Source organism: Phragmites australis, chromosome 22, assembly GCF_958298935.1.
Source record: "Phragmites australis chromosome 22, lpPhrAust1.1, whole genome shotgun sequence".
NCBI classification, from domain to species: Eukaryota; Viridiplantae; Streptophyta; class Magnoliopsida; order Poales; family Poaceae; genus Phragmites; species Phragmites australis.
The window spans coordinates 9,408,547-9,434,218 of NC_084942.1; positions in this window are offsets into that span (position 1 = coordinate 9,408,547).

Genomic DNA, 25,672 nt, shown 5'->3' on the forward strand with positions numbered 1-25,672 from the left:
ATTGAGGCAGAGCCAAAGGAGAAGTGGTCCTTACTCTATGACACCGGAGGTGCTAGGTTCGTATACTAGGCTACCTCTTTATCAAATATGTGTAGTATGATCTAGTATGTTTGAAAGTTGATACCTATTTGCTTTAATGTTTTTTGGTAGGTATGGCGTCATAACTACCAACATAGCAGATGTTTATAATTGGGTCATCAGACAGCTGCGTGGACTCCCTATTGTTGTAATCGTTGAGGAAATGTTGTACAACATGATTGGTTACTACTAGAAGAGGCATGTTGCTGCTGTTATTCACTGTACAACAATGCATGCACTGTATGCCTGACAGATGATGGAGTACCTGGAAAAGAAGAACAAGAAGGCAGTATAACATATGGTTCATAGCATGGGCGTCAATGAGCATCGCTTTGAGATAACTCTGAGATCAAAAGGAGGAGTGGGGAGTGATACAAGAATTGTCACTCATGAGGTGAACCTAGGGCAAGTTTTCAATAGATGGTGCGAATGCTCTTGCAACAAACCGAAGCTTTTACATGTCCTATGTTCTCATTTGCTGGCTGCATTATCACAAGTGAGTGTGGGAACCTTAGTATATGTGTCACAATTTTACTTGAAGGAAAATGTGCTGCTGACATGGACTGGAGACTTCCGTGGATTCAGTGCACATGGTGACTTCAAATTTTACGATAGAAATATGCCGATATGTCTGCCCCCTATTATGTTGCTTAGACATTCCCATGGAAAAGGTGGTCGGCCATAGACTAGGCGTATCCGTAATGATATGGATGAAGCTGAAGTTGGTGGGCCTGTGAGGAGGTGCAGTTAGTGTGATGAGTGTGATTACAAGGTAAAGGATTGGCCATAGTCTAACTACAGCGATGCTAGAGCAGGGCCATCCATCGGCAGTCGACGTGGGAGAGTTGTACATGGAGGACAAGCAGTGCACGAGATTGGGGCAGACCATGACAGATATGCTATCTAGGAACTATGTGTGTTCTATATTTATTTGTATATTTTTATGTTGTTGATGTAAAAACTATGTGGTATTATTTATGTTCTCTTAGTCATATGAAGATGTTTGTGTATGATTTATGTTGTTGACATATGAATTATGTGGTCATCAATTTACAAGAACTATACGTTATATTCTGTTCTTTTTTCGTAGGGATGGAAATGTCGTATGAGCTTCTCGACCGTTCTGTGGATGAGTATCACCGTAGCTTCTTATAGGCCACACGTGCCCTTTGAGTATGTAGCCTATATGCCATTAGTAATGTTTAAATTCCATGTACCCATCTCATGTATATATTCTATCTAACATTCAGTGTGGTGTTATCATTTCACATACATGTATTTCAATATGTGCCATAAAGTTTAATTTGAATGTAGCAAATAAATGAGCTATGGCGCGATTAAAAAATGTATGCAATCAAACATGTACTTCCACAAATTTACATCAATAAAAATAAGTAAAAATTTTCCATTCATACAATAAAATATAAAATAATTTGTGAAAAAGTTCAACATGCCAGTTTTCACCAAATAGTATGATGAAAATAGGTGTGTCGCCATACGGTTGACGAAAATTCATTTTTCTGTCAACCATTTGGCAAAAATAGCAAAAAATAGGTGAGAGAAGGTTCAACCGTCGTGGGGCCCATATTTTTGCCAAACCGTTGGACGAATAGGTAATATTTTTGGAATGTCTTAATTTTCTGTATTATTTCTGTAATATCCGTACAAAAAACTAATATTAAAAAAAATTCCTGATATTTGCAGGTAGTTTCCATATATCCAGGGACTTCTTTCATAGATACAATCATATGCTCTTATCGATGATCGATGAACTGTCTATCTAACTAACTATTTGACGAGTTAGGGGATCCATTGAGTAGACGAATCACAAGGGGAACACAGAGGGGTTTTAGACAGGTTCAGGCCCCCTGAGGATAATAACCCTACGTCATGTTTGTCTTGTATTGATCTAAGCCTGTTATAAATGGGTGTGGCTATCCTAGATGGATCTAAACCTAGTCATTGACTTCCTCCTTGGTTTCTATGGACTGGTCTGGGCTTGTATCGCTTGTGGTGCTCTTTAATGACTTGGCCTTCGTAGGGCCCCTTGGCTCTATATATATGTGGGGGTGTCGTACGTCCTCTGGACTCCTACTTCTCTGAGATAAACCTTTCTAGTTACGGGATGCAGTAGGTATCTACGGGTGGTTTCCTTTCTTCCAAGGATCCCCTTTCTAGAGATAAAGATATGCCCCAAAAATTATGGGAAACCCTAGGGTATCCGAATGTGGTAATTATCCATTATTTATCATCAAGCCCCCATCAGTACTTGAAATGAGACTTCAACGGCTCAAATACATAGCCAGCGAAGAAAAGCTTTTTATCTGACCGTGTCATTGAGTAGACTCAGATTTCCAATTACGATGAAGCATATAACCAGGTTTCCTGTGTTCTAAGGTCACCTACTTGGGATTCTAAATGCCTCCGAGTTCTCAGGAGAGTACTTGATTCTTTGTCTCATCCGGGTAGGTTTTCTAGTGGGCCCAAAAAATTATCTTGTCCTTGCAAAGTACAAGGGAGATAGGACTCGTCGTTGGCTAGGCTCGGAAGTTGAACCACAATAGAGGAAAGTTTGCATGGTGGTGAAAAAGATTCTTTGTCATGAATGTGAATGGATCGTTGCTCCATCCTTTCGATTCCTCCCATGCACTGGAAAACCTAGAGGGTAAACGACTGCACCGAAGTCTGCCTCTTTGTCCACACCAGTCAGCTGAAAAGATGTAGCTTTGATGACCGAGCGTCGCTTAGGTGCATGTGACTCATAATGCAGCCATTCAGAATTAAAGCTCCAGAGGTGAGGCATCTCTCCTCCTGACCTGTTGTTCTATATAAACCTTTCGAGCGCATGTGACTTGAGTTCAATTATGGATTCTCCTCCTTCTCCTGAGTACATGCCCTATTCTCTCGACTACTCACCTTCTTCACCTAATTACACACCCCTCACCCCTCCATCTCCCCACAAAATCTGGTTCAGTGGTGGAGGTCATCGTCGTCTCCTTCAACGAGGAGGCTGAAGAAAGGGCTACGCCTCACGGCGTCCCTGTTAAAGATGGCAAGCCTCTAGTGCCTTAGGTACAAGATGAGGTGGACTGAGACCTTTTGGAGGTGTTAATAGAGGAGGAAGAAGCGGTAGTTGAGGCGGAGAAGGATGCGTCAGGTAACATCTCCATTAAAGATGGAAAGATGCCCACCGCTTCATCTTCTCCATCCTCATGTTATTACGGTGAGGGTGGCCAGAGAGAGTAGCCAAGGCGATGGCCACAACGATGGCGAGTGGGAGCCAATACCTCCCCCAAACTATCATTGTAGAGAAGCAACCGGTGGTGGGGAGTCAATGCCTCCCCCAAATCGTCGTCGTCACATATGTCAATGATCTCGGGCTGCGACACCAGCGAATTTAGCCGGGAGTTGGGGCGCTGCTGACCTTGACCTCTCATTGGGAATGAGAGTTAGGGTAGACTCTCCTTCCTCTTCACCAGGTAGCTCTTTTAGGACTTTTTGTAATCGTCTCTCCATTAGCTTATCTGTAAAAGAGCTCAAAAAATCTTGTTAAATGGAAGATTCCTATTTCTAGTAGAATACTTGTGTATGACTGTGAACCTTCTTTTGAATACAAGGAAGTTTTAACAAGTGTCTCGTGTTTCTTTCCGATAGTTTTGAGGTTTGCATAATTTTTTGCCAGGATGTTTGTCGTGACAACCTTAGGCTCGACTCCAAGTGGAAAACATTTGAGCTTTCAAGCACTCAGGATCCGATAATCTCTGGGTTTGAAAAATCTTTTGTGGATGTTCTAGTCGTAGTAGTGTCGGAGAGCTTGCTGGTACCGCGCCGATCTTATCAACAGTTGTGTTCTTTTTTCCTCGAGAACATTGAGGTCATCTTGTCTTCTCGGGATTTCATCCTTATCAGCGTATAGTTCGACACAGGGAGATTTGATCTTTAGTTCACAGGCCAGCATTCCTTTGGTCCCATAGACTAGAAAGAAAGGTGATTCACCAGTCACCCTGCTAGACGTCATTTGAAATGCCCAGAGTACGTTAGGCAACTCGGAAGCCCAGGCTTTAGCATAGGTAGATAAGCAGTTAAAGACACATATTTGGATTCCCTGAAGTATTAGGCTGTTTGCCTGCTTGACCTGTCTATTGCTTTATGGGTGTGTCACAGACGCAAAGTAGACTATAGTGCTGAGTTCCTCCCAGTAATTGATGAACGCTGCCCTGGAGAACTGAGTACCATTATCGGTGATGATCCTACTTGGGATGCTGAATCTTGTCATGATGAACTTCTTGGCAGCCACCGAAGTGATTTTTCTGACTGGTTCAGCTTTAATCCACTTGTTGAAGATATCAATTGTGATGAATAGGAACTTGAAGTACCCGGGCTCTACCAGGAAGGGGCCCAGAATATCCAGCCCCCAAGTCGCAAGTGGCCACGACAAGGTGATCATCTGTGGGGCCTGAACAGGTTGATGTACTCGTCTACTATGAAATGACAGCTCGTACACTTTTTTACTAACTCACTCACATCATGGAGAGCCGTAGGCCAATAGAAACCTTGTCTAAATGCCTTTCCAACTAGGGTTCAGAAGGAAGCATGAGCTCCACGCACCGCTCCATGGATTTCTTCGAGTAGTTCTCTGCCATGCTTCTGAGAGATGCATTTCATGAGTACTCTGTGAGCGCCTCTTCAATAGAGAACACTGTCCACCAAGGTATACATCTTAGATCGACAGGAAATTTGCTTGGTCAGTGCATCATACTCAAATACAACTTGATCTTGAAGGTACTTGTGGATTGCGGTCATCCACAAAACTTCACTTTCGGGCTAAGCCACGAGTTCCCCCATGACTCCTTTTGGGGCATAAATCCCTAGTGAGCCCCTGAGCTGGTTATAGGTCTCGTAGATCACCACTCCCTCAGCTGCAACCTTTGATGATTTCACAGACGGCTTTGAGAGTTTCTCTATGAAAATCCCGGATTATCCTGGAGACTGTGATGATGCTGTGCGGGCAAGACTATCGGCGAGGCAGTTGTCCTTCCTTGGGAAATACGTGACATCGAGTTCGATGAATTTATTTTCCAGCTTCCTCACCTGTGTGAGGTAGTCTGTCATGGTCTTATCCGAGGTTTGATACTACTTACTAACTTGCTTCACCATCAACTATGAATCTCTTTCACAAGAAGGTGGCAGATGCCAAGAGCAGAAGGTACTCAGAGTTGGACGAGTAGACCCTCATATTCGGCAACGTTATTCATGGCTGGAAAATTGATCTGCAAAGTGCATTGCATGCTTTCTCCTATTGGAGAGATCAATATAATCCCAGCCCCTTTGCCTTGAAGCGTGAGTGATCCATCGAAGAATAAAGTCTACACATTTGTTAGGTTATCGCGGTGATCCCAGGGTTGATCGGGTTTTGTCCATTCAGCCACGAAGTCAGCAAGTGCTTGTGGCTTGATTGTTGTTCGAGGCATGAAACAGACATCGAATTCTCTAAGTTCAACTGACCACTTGGCGATTCGGTCAATTGCATCTCTGTTGTGCAGGATCTAGCCTAGCGGGAATATTGATAGTATGGTGATCTTTTGAGCCTGGAACTTATGTCATAACTTAGGAGAGGCCATCAGCACCGCATATACCAGCTTCTGCACCTGTGTATAGCGTTCTTTAGGACCATGGAGCAATTTACTAATGTAGTACACTGGTCGCTGGTTTTTCTCTCGTTTGCCTTGCGCTTCTCTTTCCAACACCAATACCCCACTTACAGCTCGTGGTTTGGCCACGATGTATAAGAATAAATCTTCATTAGGGTTGGGAGCGACTAGCATAGGGGGGGGGGAAGATGCCTCTTCAAATTGTTGAATGCCTCATCTGCTTCTTTTGTCCATTCAAACTTGTCATGTTGTCTTAACAACTTGAAGAACGGAAGTTCTCAATCCCCAAGCCAGGAAATAAACCAACTGAAGGCTGCCAAGCATCCGGTTAGTCTCTAAACTTCTCGCATAGACTTAGGGGGTTGCATCTTTTAAATAGCTTTGATCTTTTCAGGATTAACTTCTATTCCCCAGTAATACAGTAGATATCCGAGTAATTTCCCTACATCAACTCCAAATGCGCACTTCTCTAGATTCAGCATGACTCGATTCCTGCGTAGGTTGTTGAATGTTTCTTGTAGGTCGGGGATGATATATTCCTTATTTTTGGTTTTGATGACTAGATCATCAACGTAGGCCTCTACATTCTGGCCGATCTAATTATGGAGTGTTATTTACATTCCTTGTTGGCATGTGGCTCTGGTATTCTTCAATCTAAAGGGCATTTTAACATAGCAATAGATCCTGAATGGAGTGATAAAGGAAGTTTTCTCCTCATCCTCTGGATGCATGCTAATCTGGTGATAACCTAAATAGGCACCGAGAAGGCTTTGATAATTGCATCTAGAGTTGGAGTCAACTATTTGATCTATTCGTGGTAGAGGGAAAGCATCCTTAGGGTAGGCTTTGTTGGGATCCGTGAAGTTGACAGATGTTCACCATTTGCCGTTTGAATTTTTTACCATAACAGGGTTTTCAAGCCAATCGGGGTGATCCACTTCTCGAATAAAACCTGCCTTGGTTAGCCACTCGATTGCCTCCTTAAAGGCTTCTTTCTAATTGGGTGCAAATCATCGGAGTTTTTGTTTGATCTGCTTCGCATCGGACCAGATAGCTAGTTTATGCTTAATCACCTCCCTGGGGATCCCAGGCATGTTTGATGGTTGCCAGGCGAACACGTCGGTGTTTGCCCGGAGGAAGGTGATGAGTGTGAGTTCCTATTTGGGATCCAATTTGGAGCCAATCCAAACGGTCCTAGATGGCTCCGTTGGGTCCAAAGGAACTGATTTGACTTCACCGTGAGGCTTCACGACGGCCTTAGGTCTCAAGTTCTTCATCTCTTTGTTGGGTTGATGCTACGTGGCCATGTCTAAACTTCATTTGTCACAGCGTAAGCCTGCTTTCATGCAGCCCCGTATGGTGATGACTTCCTTGAGTCAAAACATCTTCATGCACTGATAAGTGTAATGCATGGCTACCTTGAATTTGGCAAGAGTAGGTCTTCCTAAGATGGTATTGTATGCCATTTCGAAATCGACCATGTCGAACAAAATTTTCTCTATCTGAAAATTGCCGTGCTTCCCAAAGGTAACGAGTAGCAATATCAGGTGGATGGGAGTGGCCGAAGATCCAGGTACTATACCGTGGAAGGCTTGAGTAACCGGTTTAATTGCAGACTGGGAGAACTAGATTCCTTCGAGTGCGTTAGCGAAGAGGATGTTCAGGGAACTCCTTCCATTGATAAGGACTTGGGTAACACTACAATTATTTATCATAGCCTCGACCACTATCGGCAAGCAGCCTAATTATATGAACTTGTCAGGGAAGTCTTCTTCGCCGAAGGAGATTTTGGTGTCTAACCACTTCAAGACCTGACGACCCTTAGGGATGATGGTAGGACTTCTTGGGCCACCGTCTTGTACTACAGCTTGGACTTATAGGATGCGGAACCAACGAACATGTGGTCAATTGTCATCTCACATGGCTGGAAGACATCATGTCCTTATTGTCCTCAGTGCCATCTGAGTCGTAGTCTTTGCTTTGGATCGTGACCTGTATCTTTTTTCCCTTGGTTGCTTTTTTGACCTCCGTTTTGACCAACTTTTTCTAGAGGCAGCACTCATAGATGCTGTTGTTGTTGGTTTGGTAGAAGTCGCACCAAGGCTCCTTGTCTTGTTTGCTGGAGCCTGGTGTAAAGCTTCTATCCTAGGAAGGACCAGAGCACTGGTCGGATCGGATGTCGAGCAGATCTGCAAAAACCTCATTATATTTAGCTTTATTGCCCTTACCTCCCTTGGTGTTCTTATTGCGCTTGCTCTAGACCTTGTAGCCATCGAGCCCAGGTTGAGGACGCTTGATGCTCTGAGTTTTTTCATTAACATAGAGGAGCGCATCCTCGGCCCTAGCAGACTTATCAACCATCTGCATGAGCTCATTAACCGTTTCGGGCTCCTTTATGGCAATGCCTTAAACACAACACTGGCTCTTAACCCCTTGAGCGAACACCTGGATGAAATAATAGTCGCTAATCTTGTGGATGATATTCTGGGTATTGCCAAAGTGGAACACAATCTCACACAAGGTTTCATTCCCCATCTACTCGCAACGGTGGAGATTGTTTTTCATGCTGGGTGAATGTAGGTACCTTGGAAGTTTGCTCATAACATGTCGTGAAGTTATTCCCATGAGTAGATTGTCCTTGGTTTTATATTGGTCAACCATATCCAGGCTGCCCCTTCAATGGCTGTAGGGAGGTGATTCACCATTACCTTCTCATCCCCACCAGCCGCTTGGATGGTCATGGTATATGCTGGGGGTCGTTGTTAAGAACGCTCAACGGCCCCTTGGCTTAACCAGCCTTGCCTCCCGAAGGCTCAGCCTCTCAAAGCCTGGCCTCCCAAAGCCTGGCCACCCAAAACCTCGGTCTCCCGAAGCCTCGGCCTCCCGAAGCCCGACCTTCTGGAGCCTTTCCTCCCAAAGCCTTCACCTCCCGGAGCCATGCCTCCTGAGGCCCCCATCTCTAGCTGCTCGGGCCGACTTCCCGGAGGCTACAGGGTGACTCATCAGACCTCAGGAAAGATATGTTAGAAGGGGAGCACTGAAGGGTTCTCTACCTCGGAGCCCCAGCAGCAGCAAGGTGAGGCCCCAGTTGCACCCCTAGGGGCTGCGGCCACCGCTACCACCGAAAACACCGTTTTGCACGAGCGGCAATCACGCTTGGCGGCACTCCTGGCTTAAATGGAGGAACTACAGACAGCCCTGCGGGTCGAGCAGCAAGCTGTCGACACCTTCGTCGCCGCTCCTGGGATGGCCGGCACGGTTCCAACCTAAGCTCCACGAACTGACAAACCCCTCAGCGCAAGGACCCAGCCCGTTCAGTCTCCAGAGCCGCGGAGCCGGTGTCATGAGGACCCCCTGCAAGACCACGACTCTCCCCTGCGGGCCGACCTGTAGGCCACGCCCTTCCCAGAGGGTTTTCGAACCCCGAAGTTGCCCAAGTTTAAAGGCGATTCGGACCCTGACGAGTTCGTCCAATCCTACGCACTAGCCATAGAGGCCAGCAGGGGCGGACCAGCCACCATGGCTAAATGCTTCCCCCTCGCCTTAGAAGGGGTGGCCATATGCTGGTTCTGGGCATTAGACCCTGACACCATTCGCACCTGGTCTCAACTCTGATACCTCTTCCGTAGCAACTTCCAAGGCACCTTCATCGAGCCAGTAACCTCCGATAGCCTGTTCACTATCAGGTAGGAGCCAGGCGAAACCCTCTGGGACTACTTCTGAAGGTTCTCCCAGACCAAGGCCCAGATTAGGGGCATATCAAACTCTTTGGTCATCGACACCGCAACCCAGGGCCTGGCCAAAGGCCTCCTATACGATCGACTGAACCGACATCCAATACGCACAATAGAAGTCCTCATGAGCAAATTCTAGGAGTATGGGCGCGTGGAGGAGGAAAAACTCCACCGGAGGTGCTCACAAGCTAGCAAGGCTTCCCGTGCCAATTGCGAGAGGCCGCACTCGCAGGTCAGATCGTCACATGCCCCTGCTCCTCCAACAAAGAGCGGCTTCATGGAGGCTCTTACCGATGGGTCCCAAAGAGGGCGGCAGCGACAACGCCGAAACATCAGCAATATCAGCCCGGGCCGCGGGGCTCCAAACCAAAGCCACCATAGGGGATGCGCCCAGGGACGCTCCGGAGGCCTCCCGGAGCAAAGCCACGCTCCAAACCAGCATTCTGAGGAAGAATCCTTGTACACTCTACATGGCGCAGGGCGAGGACATAATACCGACAACTGCCAAACCCTCACCACCTTCTGAGAGGAGTACCTCAGGAGGCAGGCAGCCTTCGCCTCAACTGATGGGCCCACCAAGGGCAGTTCGAAGATCACAGGCCATCGGCCAACCAACGGATCGACCATCTGGCCCTGCAAAATCCTCCGTAGCTGGCCCTACCTTCGCCACCCCAATCATCCCTAGAGCGGTACAATGACGAAAGGGCGCATGGCAAATAGATCATCCTCGCCATAACCAGCGGAGGGAGCTCCTGTTGCACTTTGAAATGATAGCAGTGAGACTACGCACGTGGGTACACCACATCAGAGCGACTATCATCCATTGACAGGCCCACAACTGGGCTGGCGCCCCTGTGACGTTCATCGTCGACGACTTTGAGGGGGTGAAATTTCCCCACTCCGATGCCCTGGTCATCTCAGCCAACATCACCGAAGTCGAGGTCCGAAGAATACTAGTCGATGAAGGCAGCTCGGCGCACCTACGATTCGTGCATGCCTTCGACCAGCTCCGAATTCCACGAAGCTGGCTCTCACCTAGTAGCAGACCCGTCTAGGGATTTAATGGGGCCCCCTCAATGCCCTAGGCCAGATGGAACTCCCGATCATCTTCGTTGAGGGCTTCGCATCACAATCTGAGGTAATCACCTTCGACGTCGTGGACGTACCGTATGCCTACAATGCCATCTTGGGATGGGGAACTCTGAACATATTCGGAGTTGTACCCCATCACAATTACCTCTGCCTGAAAATGCCCAGACCCCAGGGGCTAATAACCGTCCACGATGACCAAGACCTGACTAGACGCATCGAGTATGGGCACCCTGCTCCACTCCCTAGTCGCCACATCTACGCTATGACACAGGAGGACTCAGAACACCCTCCGTCGATGCATCCCGGGCACCGCTGCCCTCAAAGGCCACAACCAGAGGGGGAAATAAAGCTGGTCCCGATACACCAAGACCAACCTGACTGGACCTTCTGAATAGGGGCGGACCTCACCTCCGGGCAAGAAGCCCAACTTCTGGCCGTCTTGCAGGGTAACCTCGACACCTTCGCATGGTCCCTGTAGGACCTCCTAGGAGTTGACCGCAGCATTATCGAGCACTCACTTCAGGTCAATCGCAAGGCAAGGCCCATATGCTAGGGGCTTCACAAGCTCTCTCTGGAGCGGGCAAAAGCCGCAAAGTAAGAAGTCCAGAAGCTACTAAAAGTTGGTGTTATCCAAGAGGTCATCCACTCCGATTGGCTCTCTAACACCGTCCTGGTCAAGAACCACAGCGAAAAATGGCGTATGTGCATCGATTTCACATCACTGAACAAAGTATTTCCCCGGGATACGTACCCCCTTCCTCGAACCGACCAACTAGTGGATTCCACCACTGGCTGTGAACTGCTGAGCTTCCTCGATGCCTACTTCCGTTACCACCAGGTGTGGATGGCAATGGAGGATGAGAGCAAGACCAGCTTCATTACCCCCTTCGAAGTGTACTACTACATCCGGATGCCCTTCGGTCTTCGGAATGCTGGGGCCACCTTCTCTCGCTTAGTGCACAAGGTGTTGCAGTGGCAGTTGGGCCACAACGTCGAGGCCTAAGTAGACAATATTGTGGTAAAAAGCCAACTAGAAGCCAACCATGTTGCCGACCTGCAAGAAACGTTCAACAGCCTCTGGGCCACTAGCATGTGGCTGAACCTAGAGAAGTGCGTATTTGGCGTTAGGGGTGGAAAGATACTGGGATATCTTGTCTCCTGAAGAGGCATCAAGGCGAATCCAAGCAACATTCGTGCCATCGCAGAAATGTCACCTCCCACCAATCCAAAAGAAGTACAATGCCTGGCCGGCCGCCTTGCGGCCCTCAGCTGCTTCCTCACAAAATTTGCTGAGCATAACCTCCCCGTCTTCAAAACCTTAAGGGGCTCCGAACCATTTAGCTGGAAGTCGGGATGCCAGGTGGCATTCGAGGCCCTCAAGGCACACCTTTTCCACCTCGAAACACTCGCGATGCTCCTCCCCGGTGAAGGACTACTCCTATACTTATCCGTCTCTGCGTTTGCCATCAGCGTCACCCAGGTATGGGAGGAAAAGAATAACAGTCACTCCACTCAAAGTTCTGTATACTACGTCTCAGAGGCCTTAGCCGGGGCCAAGACACGCTACACAGAGCTCGAGAAAATAGCATACGCCCTACTGATGGCCTCACACAAGCTCTGGAACTACTTCCTTGCCTACGACATCACTGTCCCAACCTCATACCCACTTGGAGGCATGTTTCATAACCGGGAGGTGACGGGACGCATCGGCAAGTGGGTGGTAAAGTTAGCCCCCTTCGTGGTAAGGTTTGTAACCCGCACCGCCATCAAATGCTAAATCTTGGCAAACTTCATCGCCGAATGGACTCCGGCACCCACCGAACCCACCACTACACCCTCCCAAGACATCTGGACTATCTACACTGACGAAGCATATGGCTCCATGGGCGCCGGAGCCGGCGTTGTCCTCATCTCTCCCACAGGCCAGCAAGTCCAATACGTTGCTCGCCTAGATTTCAAGACGACCAACAATATAGCCGAATACGAGACCATCCTCTTAGGCCTCCGAAAGGCCCGAGCCTTGGGGGCAGCCAGAGTCATCATCCATACCGACTCTTAGATCGTCACCGGTCACTTCAACAAGAGCTTCCAAGTTTGGCATTTGGACATGCCAAGATACCTCAAGGCCATTTGCAAGGCTGAGGCACACTTCCATGGCATATCAATACGAAGCATACCATGGGCAGACAACAGTCAGGCAGACGCCCTGGCAAAAGCTACAGTAATGGGCAAAGACCCACCGATAGGCACCTTCCTCAAGACCCTACACCAGCCGACCGCTAGAGCTCTTGATGAGACGGCCACCGCCATCCTCCCCATTGAAGCCACGGATTGGAGGGCTCCCCTTTTATCCTTCCTAAGAGGAACAGAAGAATCGGATGACCCAATTGTGCTCCGCTGCATTCAGCATCACGCCAGGGGCTACCGTCTCATAAATGGCGCCCTTTTACAAAACAGGTATTTGTGCTCCCCTCCTTCACTGCATTACTAAACAAGAAGGAGCCAACCTCCTCTGGGAGACACACGAAGGCCTTTGCGGCAATCATCTGGCACCTCGTGCCCTAGCCGGTAAGGCACTTCACCAGGGGCTCCATTGGCCTACGATCATGTCCGATACAGAAGACCTTGTCCGCACCTACCAAGGATGCCAATGGATGGGATACCAAAGCCACCAACCCCTAACTCCCTTGCAACCAATTGCCCCCATCTGGCCCCTGGCTCGTTGGGGTATGAACCTCAGCAGTCCATTCCCCCGTGCCAGAGGCAACCTTCAGTATGCAGTGGTCGCATTGGAGTACTTCTCCAAATGGGTCGAGGCCGAATCCCTCACGGCAATCACGTCAAAGAAAGTCCAAAAATTCTTCTGGAAGAACATAATCTGCCACTTCGGTGTCCCACGACAACTCACAGTGGACAACGGCACACAAGTCAACTCCTAGCCTTTCAGACAATTTTGCGACATCCTCGTCATCGAATTATGCTTCGCAGTAGTTCGACACCCTCAGTCCAATAGGGCCGTCGAAAGGGCCAATAGCAATATCGTCTCTGCTCTAAATCGCCGCCTCGTCAGCTTAGCTCAAGGCCTATGGGTCGAAGAACTTCCCAAGGTTTTATGGTCCCTCCGCACCACTGTCACGTGGGCCACTGGGTTCAAACCCTTTCGCGTCCTGTATGGAGACGAGGCCATGACCCCCACTGAGGTCAAGGGGTGCTCACTTAGGGTACAACTTCTACAAACTGACGGAGAAAGGAAGCTCTCCCTCGACCTCACCGAAGGCACGCAGCTCCATGCCATTCAGAATCTCGATCACTACATCAAGAAAACTAAGGCCTGATATGATCCGAGGGTTGCACCGCAAAACTTTAAACCCAGCGAACTAGTACTTCGACGTGCCCTAGCTCCGAGAAATCTGCACAACAAATGGGAAGGCCCATACCTGGTACTCAAGTCTAATAGGCCCGGCTCCTACCGCCTGGCCGATACAGAAGGGACCCCCTCGAACACAGTTGGAATGCATAGACCCTCCACAAGTACTATGTGTAGGGGGCCCTAGGCTCAGTCCTCTACGAAGGTACAGGAAAATAAAAAACCATAAAATAACTCCACACAAAAGCCATAAAGACCCTCCGGCACCTTGAAGGCGTAAGTCTCCGTGCTCGACATGCATTCCGTCCGCCATCTTTAAAGTCTCGCTAACCTACGTGGCAGATAGGCAAAGACCACTCCAGCATCTTGATGGTGTAAGCCTCCGTGCTGGACAGGCATTCCGTCCGCCATCTTTAAGGTCTCGCTAACCTACGTGGTGGATAGGCAAAGACTACTCCAGCATCTTGAAGGCGTAAGCCTTTGTGCTGGATAGGCATTCCGTCCGCCATCTTTAAGGTCTAGCTAACCTACGTGGCGGATAGGCAAAGACCACTCCAGCATCTTGAAGACCTAAGTCTCCGTGCTGGACAGGCATTCCGGCCGTCATCTTTTGGGCCTAGCAAACCTAAAATAGCGGATAAACAAAGACCGCTCCGGTATCTTGAAGGTAGTGCCTACATACCGGACAGGCATAACAACCTCCATCATTTCTAAGGCCTGGCTGACCTAACATGGCGGAGGGATAACCCCCTGGCAACGGTAAGACTAAAAGTCTCCACACCAAAATCATCTGACTCTTGAGATATCTTGAAAACCTAAAACTCCAAGCTCCCCTCGAATCTCGCACCCCGTGGCCACTAAACAGCCGCAGGATCCGAAGAGGCTATGATAAGGGGCACATGCGAAGTGTCGATGCGATCAATCATAAAAAAAGAGAGAGAAAGAAACAAAACAACAAGCTAACACAATGCAAGTTATACATACATATCATAGGAAGAGTTTTTGCATACGGCCGTTGTACATCGAATTTATGACAAACAAGCTTGCTAGCCTGTTGTGCCTCCCTGTAACACTATGGGAGGACGAGGGTGCCTGACCGCCATGCCTCCTGGGAACACCGCGGGATCTGGAGAGTCATCCCTGGCAACTACGCACAGGAGGCCGACGCGAGCCCCCTCCGCGAAAAGAGCTACTACCCAAAATGGAGACTCGGCCTCAGGAAGACGAAGGATCCGCCGAGAAAGGATACGAGTCGAAGGCCGAGAATCCAGCTCTTCCTCCTCCTGCCCCTCCGGCAAGGCCTCCGTGGCTTGTACCTCCTCCATCTTCACCTCGTCCAAAATAGGCTCAAGAAGGTCTGAAGGCACTCTTCCATCAGAACCCCGGGGAAGGACAAAGCGTTGTAGGAAACGTGAGCTGACAACCTCCTGGGCTGTTCGGGCTGCACACCAGTCATCCCTTACAACAAAATATACATCCGGAGCAGACACAAGGGGATCCTCTGGCTCGACCTTGATCGAGACATCGGCGGCCACCAGCGGATCAATGCGCCCCTCGGAATCACAGGGCATAACGAAATGACTCCACCGTCGAATGGACCGAATAGCCCCCGACTTTTTGGATGCACTCGATCCCTCCCCGAGGTACTATCCAAGATACGGACGAGGCCTCCTCTGGCCTCGGGCCACCATACCTATACACGCAGACCAGACTCCAGTTAACCTCAAGGGCACAAACATTCCAGAAACAACACAGGCAAACCACAAGAAGACAAAACATGATTCCATGAAATAAGCAAAAGACCATATACATGAAGCAGAAGGGGGTAGTAAACATGCTAAAACATTGCTCCCCTCAGGAAAGAAAAGAAAACAAAAGACAACCTGTGGCAGAGCTACACCTCCGCGGCATCCACACGCGGAGACTACTCCGACGGGGCAACAACGCCAGATGAAGAACATCTAGAGAGCCGCGGTGCGCCCGTTGGCTCCGGATGAAGGGCCGGACCTCCCAACGAAGAATCCGGGCAAAGGCCCCCCGAGGCACCCAGAGTCCCCTGACCTGCCATGTAGTGCAACGTCACACTCTGGCCATGCTTTGCCCATACGCCACGGTGGAAGCTCTCCAGGGCTGCGCGAATCTCCGCCGGAGGTGCCTTTGGCCGAAAACCCTCAACCACGAAGTCCGGCACCTGCTGCTCCAGTGCTTCGAGGGGACCAACCCCCATTTGGTGCAGCAGGGTCAGCTAAAGCGCAACGGTCACATGGGCGCTGGACCTCGCATAGACCTTCGTGGCTCTAACCATGATCTTCGCACAGACCGAAGCCAGAAGAGTAGCATAACCGACACCTCCAAGTCGGAGGGTTGTGGTGGGCACCGAGCCCCAAGGCCGCTCAAAGCATTATAAGTAATCCGGGCAACCTCCAACACAAGTACAGTTAACTGGTGGCACTCTGAACGTAGTGCCCCCTTCGATGCCCAAGCCTCCTCCAGCTCTCGCTGCACAATACCCACCGCTGCTCAAAGGGTGTCAATGTCACCTTCAGCAGACACACGGGCTGCGTTGGCCGCTTCAGTGAACTCCCTCACCTCCTGGAGGTCTTTGGCAGCCTTCTGCACCTTAGCCTCTGCACGCTTGCGAAGCGCCATCTCCTCATGAAGACGACCATTCGAAGACTCCGTCCGCTTTCGGGCCTCCTCCAAGGCCTCGCGAAGGCCTTAAACCTCATCACGGGCCACAGCAAAGGCCTGGCGCTCCCCACCTCCCAGTGCCCTTGTCAAAACTACTTGCTACGAGGCACAACAGAAGAAGGAAAAAGATAGAATGAGCTACTTAGAACCAAACACCGGACCTGGCAAATCATAACCAATACTACTGACTTGAAGGGCCGCCGCTACCAACCGCGTCTCCAGTTCCTCCAAAGGATGCTGGGCCAACTATCGCTTGACCTCTCCACTCCGGAGAAGAGAAGATGCCGCAGTGATGGGCCTTGACACCTCCAGGCACAGTACAAAGTCGTCTGGGGTCAAGACCCCGAGGCCAGGGCCCCCCTTGACCACTCCAAAGGGAGCCTCGGCAGAGGGCATGGTGCCTCCAGCACCAACCGTGAAGGACAGGTCACCATTTGGCTCAGGGCTCCGCAGAAACAAAGCCACGTCCCCTTGGACGGCCTTCAGAGACCCCTCTAGAGGAGTCCTCGATACCTGCTGGGTCTCCGGGGCCTCGAGGGTCGCTACAAAAAAAATCAAGGAAACACAAATCAAGATCCCGGTGCATGACCGAAATAGGATATGGCTAACGAAGCAAACGACGCCCCACCTAGTTCCTCCAAACCTCTTATAGGAGGACCCATAACATTTTCGACATCCGAACCAATGAACCCAAAATCATAGTCCACAGAGGCCATGCCTCTCCGCTGGCTCTGGCCATGACCTGCAATATCCGGGGAGACCCGGCCCTTCCCCCAGTCAACACCGCTAAATTGACCCTCACCTCCGGACTGGTCGCTCCTGCTCCCAACCCGCCTCAGACGCTTCTTGTGAACCAGGGGCACCTCCGACAACTCGGCCGTTGAACCATTATGCGAGCCTACAGAGACAAAAGGCTCGGGCCTTGATTGTCCTCACACGGATTGGTGGGGCTGCACGTGCTCATTTTCCAGCGGTCTTAGGCTCTGGAGGATCCCGCCATGCCGGAGCCCCCACTTCGAGATGAAAGCAGACACGGTTGTATCGCTCCCAGCTCCGTGCTAGGGCCACCCGCCGCTCCTGCTCCTCGTAAGTAGCGGGGCCCAGGATCACCTCTGCGATCTCCGCCGCGTGCTCCATCAGGAGGCAGCTCTCTAGAAGAAAAAGATGGCTCACATCTGCAGATCAAAAACCAAACTACAAGGATGACTCACCAGCACTGACGGGTGGGCCGGAGTACACTTTCGGCCACTCTTCTGCACCTTGCACGAAGACGCAGTCCTAGCCAACCTGAAGGGGCTGAATGCGCAACATGGTGAACTCCTCCACGAGGTCACGCATGCTCATCTGTTCGGCCACCCTCCAGAGAAGGGCCAGCCGTGAGGCGAACTGATCATTCGTAATCTCCGTCTCTGGCTTCAGAATATATGCAATATCTTAGTTTGTGGAGCGATGGGGCGATGCAAGGCCAACATTGTAATAGAACCACTGCTGCGACCAGCCGGTATATCATCGACCATTAATAGCCTTCACTGGGAAGGCATCACGATATTGCGGCTGTATGTGGAAGTTGACACTACCGAGGCTGAGGGGCCTCTTTGTCCCCTCGACCTTGATCAGCTTCAGCTGGCAGCTGGCGAAGTGGAGGGCCGCGAAGAAATGCACCCTCCCTTCACAACCGTCCGCCCGCATGGCCCACTCGAAGGTGGCCAGGTGGGCAATGGTGTTGGCATGGAGCTGCAAAAGTTCCATGTAGAAGTGGCGGAGCACCTCCTGGAGCAGTGGCACCGAGGGAAAACCCAGGTCTGCTTTGATGGAGGCCTCAAACACCATGACCTCATGGGCCAGAGGCTCCCGGACCTCCTCGTCCAGCGGAGACCGAGCGACAGCTCTAGAGGAAATCTTCCCCTCCCTAACTATCCGGTTGAGCTCCTCGTTATCGATGACAGATACCCCCAACGCGGTGGTTTGCTGGGGGTAACTTTTGCTGGCACACCGGAGTTTGACCCCTGGCGATGGCCCCATCAACGATGGGAAAACCGGCACCACCTGAAGCTCCCCCACCATGGTTGCTCCGACGATCTCATTCGTCGCCCAAGTTCTGGCCCCACCTAGGGTACTCGAGCTAGCCACACGAGCCACAGGAGGATGGCAAAAGGCGCTGGATTACAAGAAAGAGGAAGAGCAGGGATCAATGAATGACTCGCATAAAGCAAAAGACGCTGAAGACAAAAGGCAGATGAGAATGAGGAGCTGGCGAAAGGGTCACTGTGGGTAATCCCTATCCTTCTAACAAAAAGGAGAAACTTGCCCCCCTAGGCGGCGGGGGCATACGTAGTCCTTTCGCCTGCCAGGCCAGATCATGGGGGAGAGGAACCGTCCCACATGACCCCCAACGACAAGACGCCACATGTCACAGGTCCGCCTGACAGGGCGAGATCGTGCCTTCCCCTAGGGCGCATTCAAGGCCCCTTGTCACCGATGTCATCCCGCGTATCTTTCTGATCACTCGGTCAAACCTTCCAAGATAAGCTAAAGCAATACATGGGACCATGAGCCATCAACCACAAGCCAGGGACCGCTAGAGGCCCTGCTCCGAAGGAACCACAGGCCCGACTACTCCGCTGGCCACCCTCATGAGGGGCTACTATTGGGGTCATTGTTAAGGACCCCCTACGGCCCCTTGGCTTAACCATCCTGGCCTCCCGAAGGCTTAGCCTCCCAAAGCCCAGCCTCCCGAAGCCTAGCCCCCCAAAATCTCAGTCTCCCGAAGCCTCAGCCTCCCAAAGCCTCGGCCTTCTGGAGCCCTGCCTCCTGAAGCCTTCACCTTCCGGAGCCATGCCTCCTGAGGCCCCTATCTCTACTTGCTCGGGCTGGCTTCCTGGAGGCTACAGGGTGAGTTATCAGGCCTCAAAAAAGATCTGCCAGAATGGGAGCACCGGTCATACTTTGCCTACAAGGAAGTGACCGGCATTAAATGCCTAAGCTTGTGGACGCCACTCTGACACCTCAGCGTAATGGAGGCTATCCTGACACCCATGATAGTGCGGTGTTGGGCCACAATTGGCGACTGGCTCACCCCTTAGGCTGCAGGCACCGTGATGGTTACTACGGTAGATATTTATCTCCTGTGTAGGGTAGAAAGTAGTTATCTGGGATAAGGTCCAGTAATTCAGTTAGATCCCAGATATTTGTACATTATAATAACTTATACGCCAAGCTACACACGGCCCAATAAATAGAAGCCATGGTCGCCTGGGCAAGGGACGGCGGAAAGACACAGAGGTGTAAAAACACCGAGTCACGCTGTGATACTCCCCCCAGATTGATCCATTTTTTCTACCATCAATACATTCGTGGTGTTCCTTCCTCATAAACTTTGTCTCCAAGCTTGAATCTCCTCCTCAGAAGAAACTCTCATCATACTTGATCTGGAGAAACTCAACGTGGTTTGTGCTTCTATTGTAATTCTTGATCATCCCAGGGTGGAACCTTGCCTGCTAGTTTATGTTCTGTAGATCTGGAGAGAAGGCCAGGCATCTGTTGAAGGCACCTTTCTTGGTTCCAGCACCCACGAGATTCTTTCCCACGATGATCGGAGATTGGTCCCAATTTGATCGATGTCGAGACGTTTTTCGATTAGATCGATGAGGGGTAGATGATGCCTGCTCAGAAGCTCCCAGGCGTCATCGCTGGTCATCGAGATCTGACGCAAGTCATTGATCAGATGATCTTTGACTGGTGAGGTCCGACGGTGGTTGTTTGCCCGATTGTCATCCTGGGAAGCCATCTTCCTGGGGTTACGCTTCTCTGAGTCCGACGCATCGACAGGGGATTGCCTGGTCTGCCCTGATTAGCACTATTTTTTGCTACAGCCTTATGAGAGTTCTCGACCTGGATGATGATCTCCTTTGGTAAGTCGACTACCAAGTTCACCCAATCCTTACCGACTGGGGTAGCCAGATCCAAGGTCGGAGGGCACATGAGGGTCTCTTGTGGATGGAGGATCCTCTTACCAGTCATGGATTTAAAGCGGTTAGCCTCTTGCTGATAATCGGGAGACTGTATGACCGGGCCCCCAATAAGTACTGGAGGTGGTCTGCTCAGCTGAGGCTTACCATTACATGCCGATGGGGCCGGAGGGCCCCGATCGTTTGTGGTGTCATTGTCATGATGACCCAAATCATCACTCTTGTCTCTGATAGTGATAACTTCTCGGGGGTAATCTCCACTAGAGGAGGTCTCTACATCCATCATGCATGCTTCATCGGATCACTCCGGGTTGGTATCTTGACAACCCATGTCAGAAACTGCGGGGATTGATCCTGATTTGGAATTGGACATTCACAATTGTCTTAGTAGCCGAGTGGTTCAATATTGATGTCGTAATTTTTTGACACATTGATCTATAAATTGACTTACTCATCACATGAATCGTCCCGAAATCCACCTGATCGATCACCGATTCGTTGGGAAGAGTAATAAAGTTGTTATAGAACCTCTCATCCAAAAAACTGGTTTTCGACGAAGCTTTGTCTGATGTCGGCGGTATGTTGTGTGTAGACTCTTCAACACCCTTTTTCATGATCCCCACGAACAACGCCATCAATCAATGATTGATGAACCACCGATCTAACAAACTTGTTGAAGAATAAGGGGATGCTTTGGGTAGATGAATCACAAGGGAAACACGCAAGAGTTTTTAGACAGGTACAGGCCTCTCTGAGGATAATAACCCTACGTTATGTTTGTCTTGTGTTGATCTGAGCCTGTTACAAGTAGACTAGTCTGGGCTTGTATGTGGTGCTCTCTAGTAACTTATCCTCCGTAAGGCCCGTTGGCTTCGTATATATATATATATAGTGGTGTTGTACGTCCTTTGGACCCTTCCTTCCAAATCTTGGAGATAAAACTTTCCAGTTATGGGACACCTTAGGTATCTACAGGTGGTTTTGTTTCTTCCAGGGATCCCATTCCTAGAGATAAAGATATGTCCCGAGAATTATGGGAAACCATAGGGTACCTGGATATGGTAACTATCCATTATTCATCGTCAACTCTAAAAATCTAGGAGACCCCCAGAGGTTTGTATACCTATAGGATCATCGTATTCATTAGATTTACACTAATGGTCAAGCCGCCCTTCAGTACGCGAAACAAGGTTGCGACAGATCAATAAACTTAGCCCACTGAGGCAAACATCTCGACCGGCTACCTTAGCAAGTAATAACTCAAGTCCTTGGTAGAAAAGAAAAAAAAGAAAAGAAAAGAAAAGAAAGCAAGAAGCAAAAAAAAAAAAGAGAGAAGAAGCAAAGAGTGCAAAAAAAGAGAGAATTAAAAAAAATTAGTTTGCATTGCTAATTTTGTTCCATTGTGCTAGTGTTTGTTATAGTTTTTGGCTTACTTGAGCTAGTTCTAGGAACGTGTTCGGGCCAGCAACTGTGACGAGTACTGTGGACTTTTATTCAGCTTTGCTAATCTGATTTCAATTATTGCTATTCCTTGCTACTAAATATTGCCTGTCCAAGCTACACCTTCTCTCGATCAGAACAGTATCTTCCCTTGCAACTACCTCACTCACACCCGATAAGGTATCACGAACCAGCCACCGGTTGTGCCAATTGCTGTTTATGGTAAGAACACTTGCAAGAGCATGGTAGACGCTTGAGAATGAGTGATTCCACTTCAAACTCCACCACCTAGTAGTCGATAGGGATAATAAGTTTTTGTTGTCTCTTGTTTGCTACTAACCATGGCCGGAGTAATATCAGATGTGGAAGAGTCTGTTTTGAAGGAAGAACTCACAATGGTGTTGGATGATCATCGGAAAACTATTAATGAATCCATCGACAGGAAGCTTGTGGAAATAAATGCTACGTTGCAATGACTAAATGATAGTATTGCAATGATCAATACACACTTTGATCGGTTGGTCAACCCACTGAACAAAGGGCATGTGTATCCTCGAGTTGCGGCCCATGAACATAAGGTTGTCGTTGATAATGAGATGCGCAACCACAACATATTTGATGCACGACCAAGGAACCGATTGGACTTCAACCGTCAAGGTCTGAGAGGTAATAATTTTGAGCAACTTAATGCACGTGTTAATGAATATCTATTTGCTAAAGTCAAGTTTACCATACCATCTTTTGCGAGTGCTTATGATGCTGAAAATATCTAAATTGGGAGATGATGGTGGAACAGAAATTTAATGAACATTTAGTTCCTAAAGTGCATAGAGTTAGGCATACCACTAGTGAATTCAAAGGTTTTGCCATCATCTGGTGGAATAAAGTATGCATCGATGAATTAGAACCTACTACATGGGATGCTTTAAAGGTTGCTATGTGTAAAAGATTTGTTCCACCCTCTTTTAAACATGACTTGCATAAGAAAGTGCAGCACTTAAACCAAGACAATAGATCTGTACATGAAAATTGTTAGGAGAACAAGGACAACAAAAACATTATTGTGAACAGGAGGAAAGAAGTGCTTCATACTTGTTCAAAGCCGAGGACGGCTTTGCTTCAAGGGGGAGAGAAGGGTATGACCATCAAGCCATCATTTAATTCTGTTTGCCCAACTGAAAATCAGCAAGGATGTGTTATGTTTACCACTAAATCTGATCTTGCTGAAATTTATGATAATGAGCTGCCATGCGATGACTTGAAGTGTACAAATGCATTAGTTTCAATTGAGGATATATCCAGCTCTTTGTCTTCTGCTGTCACTAACCTTTTGCAGAATAAGAAAATCAACCAAGCAATGGATGAAGAGAAGAAGAAGTTGCTTGAGAGCCACACCACCACTGCTACATCTCCTCCCACAGAAAATGCGAACAAACCAGAGAAGGAAAATGAGAAGAAGAGCAAAGAGAAAGAGAAAGTTGCCGCACCATGCTTGTTACAACAAGGTACAAATGCTAATGCACCTATATTAGCTGAGATAGAGGACAAAGGTAATGAAAAAGGTGTTACACTCACACTAGGTGAGGAATATTTTGATATGCTAAGATTGCCCACTATCCATGCTATTGTAGAGCAATCATTAGTGGATCCTATTGCAGATTTACCTTGGTCACATGATGATTTTCTTGTTGTCCCTTGTGATAAAGAAGAGTTGTGTAGTAATGCTTTACTTATATCACAACAAACTTGTGCAGGAACATGTTAATTCTGTTTTACAAATGAGTACTTGTTCTAAAATTAAACATGTTCAAGTCATTGCTAGTGAGCAAGAAGAGCTAAAATTGCTATCTTCCCTAAATACTTTAGGTTATATTGAATTTGATGTTCTTTGTGATCTGAATAGTTTAGAGGAGCAATTAAAACTTAATTCTAACTTTCCATGCTTGTCATAGAATATTTTTCATGTTATTGGCAAGTATAATGACAAATTAGAGTATATGGTGCATCGAGTTTATATTTGTTCAAATATGAAACCTCCTATTGTTGTGCCACAAAGTGAACATTTAGAGGACTGCAATTGCAATATTAATGTCATGTCAGGTTTTCTAGTTCTATTTGCAATCCACTAAGCAGTTCACAGGAATGGGAGTGTTGTTGGATGCTACCATGCACCACAACTATTGCTTCACCTTTTTTTTTGTACAGAAGATACAAATTCTTACTAGGTTACCATGCAATGGCACTTCTTCTAAAGAAGGGGAGCAAAAATGTGAGGAACCGTCCAAATAGTATTCTAATTAATCATCAGGAGGATCATTATTCATAATCACAACCTCGACGATTAACCAGAATACCATTCCGGTAGTCCCGGCACGTGTTTTGTGCCCAGGATCGGAACACATGCCTTCCAACTCAAATATCACAACACAGTTTAATCGAGAGCAAATAATTAAACTGGATTACCATTATTAAACATGCAACTGCTTCCACAATTTACAACAAAAGAGGAACAACAACAACTATGCAGCGGAAGAAAAACCTATACAACAAAAGAGTATGGAGCCGTATGCCCTTAGGCTCCATACCAAAAGCGCCGGAGTTCGGAGTAGAAGGTGCTACTCCTGCCCGCCACCCTGATCGGCAGGCACAAAGTAGCCGAACACTGCCTCTTCCTCGCCAACCTGCGAACCTGAAAGCAACTTAAGGGCAGCACCCCTTAGTACGAAGGTACTAGCAAGACTTACATAGTATGAGTATATATATTCTCGACTCCAAGGATCATGCATTTGAAGCTGTAGCAAGGATTAAGACATGTTTAAGTTCATTAAGCGGTAAGCAACCTAGACTCTAGGTGTAAGCAACTGACTTAACCAACCACCGACTCAAACCCTGCCAACCAACTGATCAGAACAGATATATGAACACCAAGTGTATAAAAGCAAACCATTCCCACCAAACCACCAACCACATACTGACCAAACCAACCCAATCCAACCATGCCACAACCCACATCGAAACTCTACGACCAAAACATGGTCGCTCGGTGGAGATAAGCGATAGCGATGCTCATGACCGAGAGCGCGGCAGTTCGAACTGATTATACACCCTGCAGGGGGATACTCCTGGACCCACACGACATAGGGACCATACGGCTTGTGCCACCCGCTAAGATGCACACAAGGGGGTACCCGTGACAACCTTTCCTAACCAGGCCCAACCATGTGGATCAACCATAGCTCGGCACGGCGGTATTAGAACTACTCCCCGAGCAAACTAATACCGCTAAAAGCCCGGACTCAAACCGGACTCACACCGTCTATGACGAGGCCCACATGACGACGTCTGCGAAGGTAATCGGCTCGCCTACCATTATATCAGCATGTGGTGAGTAAGGTATGTGCTAAAGCCGACAACACCGACGGTCGGTGCTTAACCGGTGCAAGCGGTCTACGGTGTCCGGGTTCCCTCCCCGAACTGCCTGAGGACTCCTCGTGAGCAGATGACACCCCTAACACCGCCCACACCTCGTCTCAACTCACCACTCACCAAACCGACTCATCATCAATACAACCATAAGTGTGAACAAGTAATAAGCCCTAGGCTCGCGACAACGGTGGACGCCGTCGTCGACTTCTACCGGAAAGCCTAAGT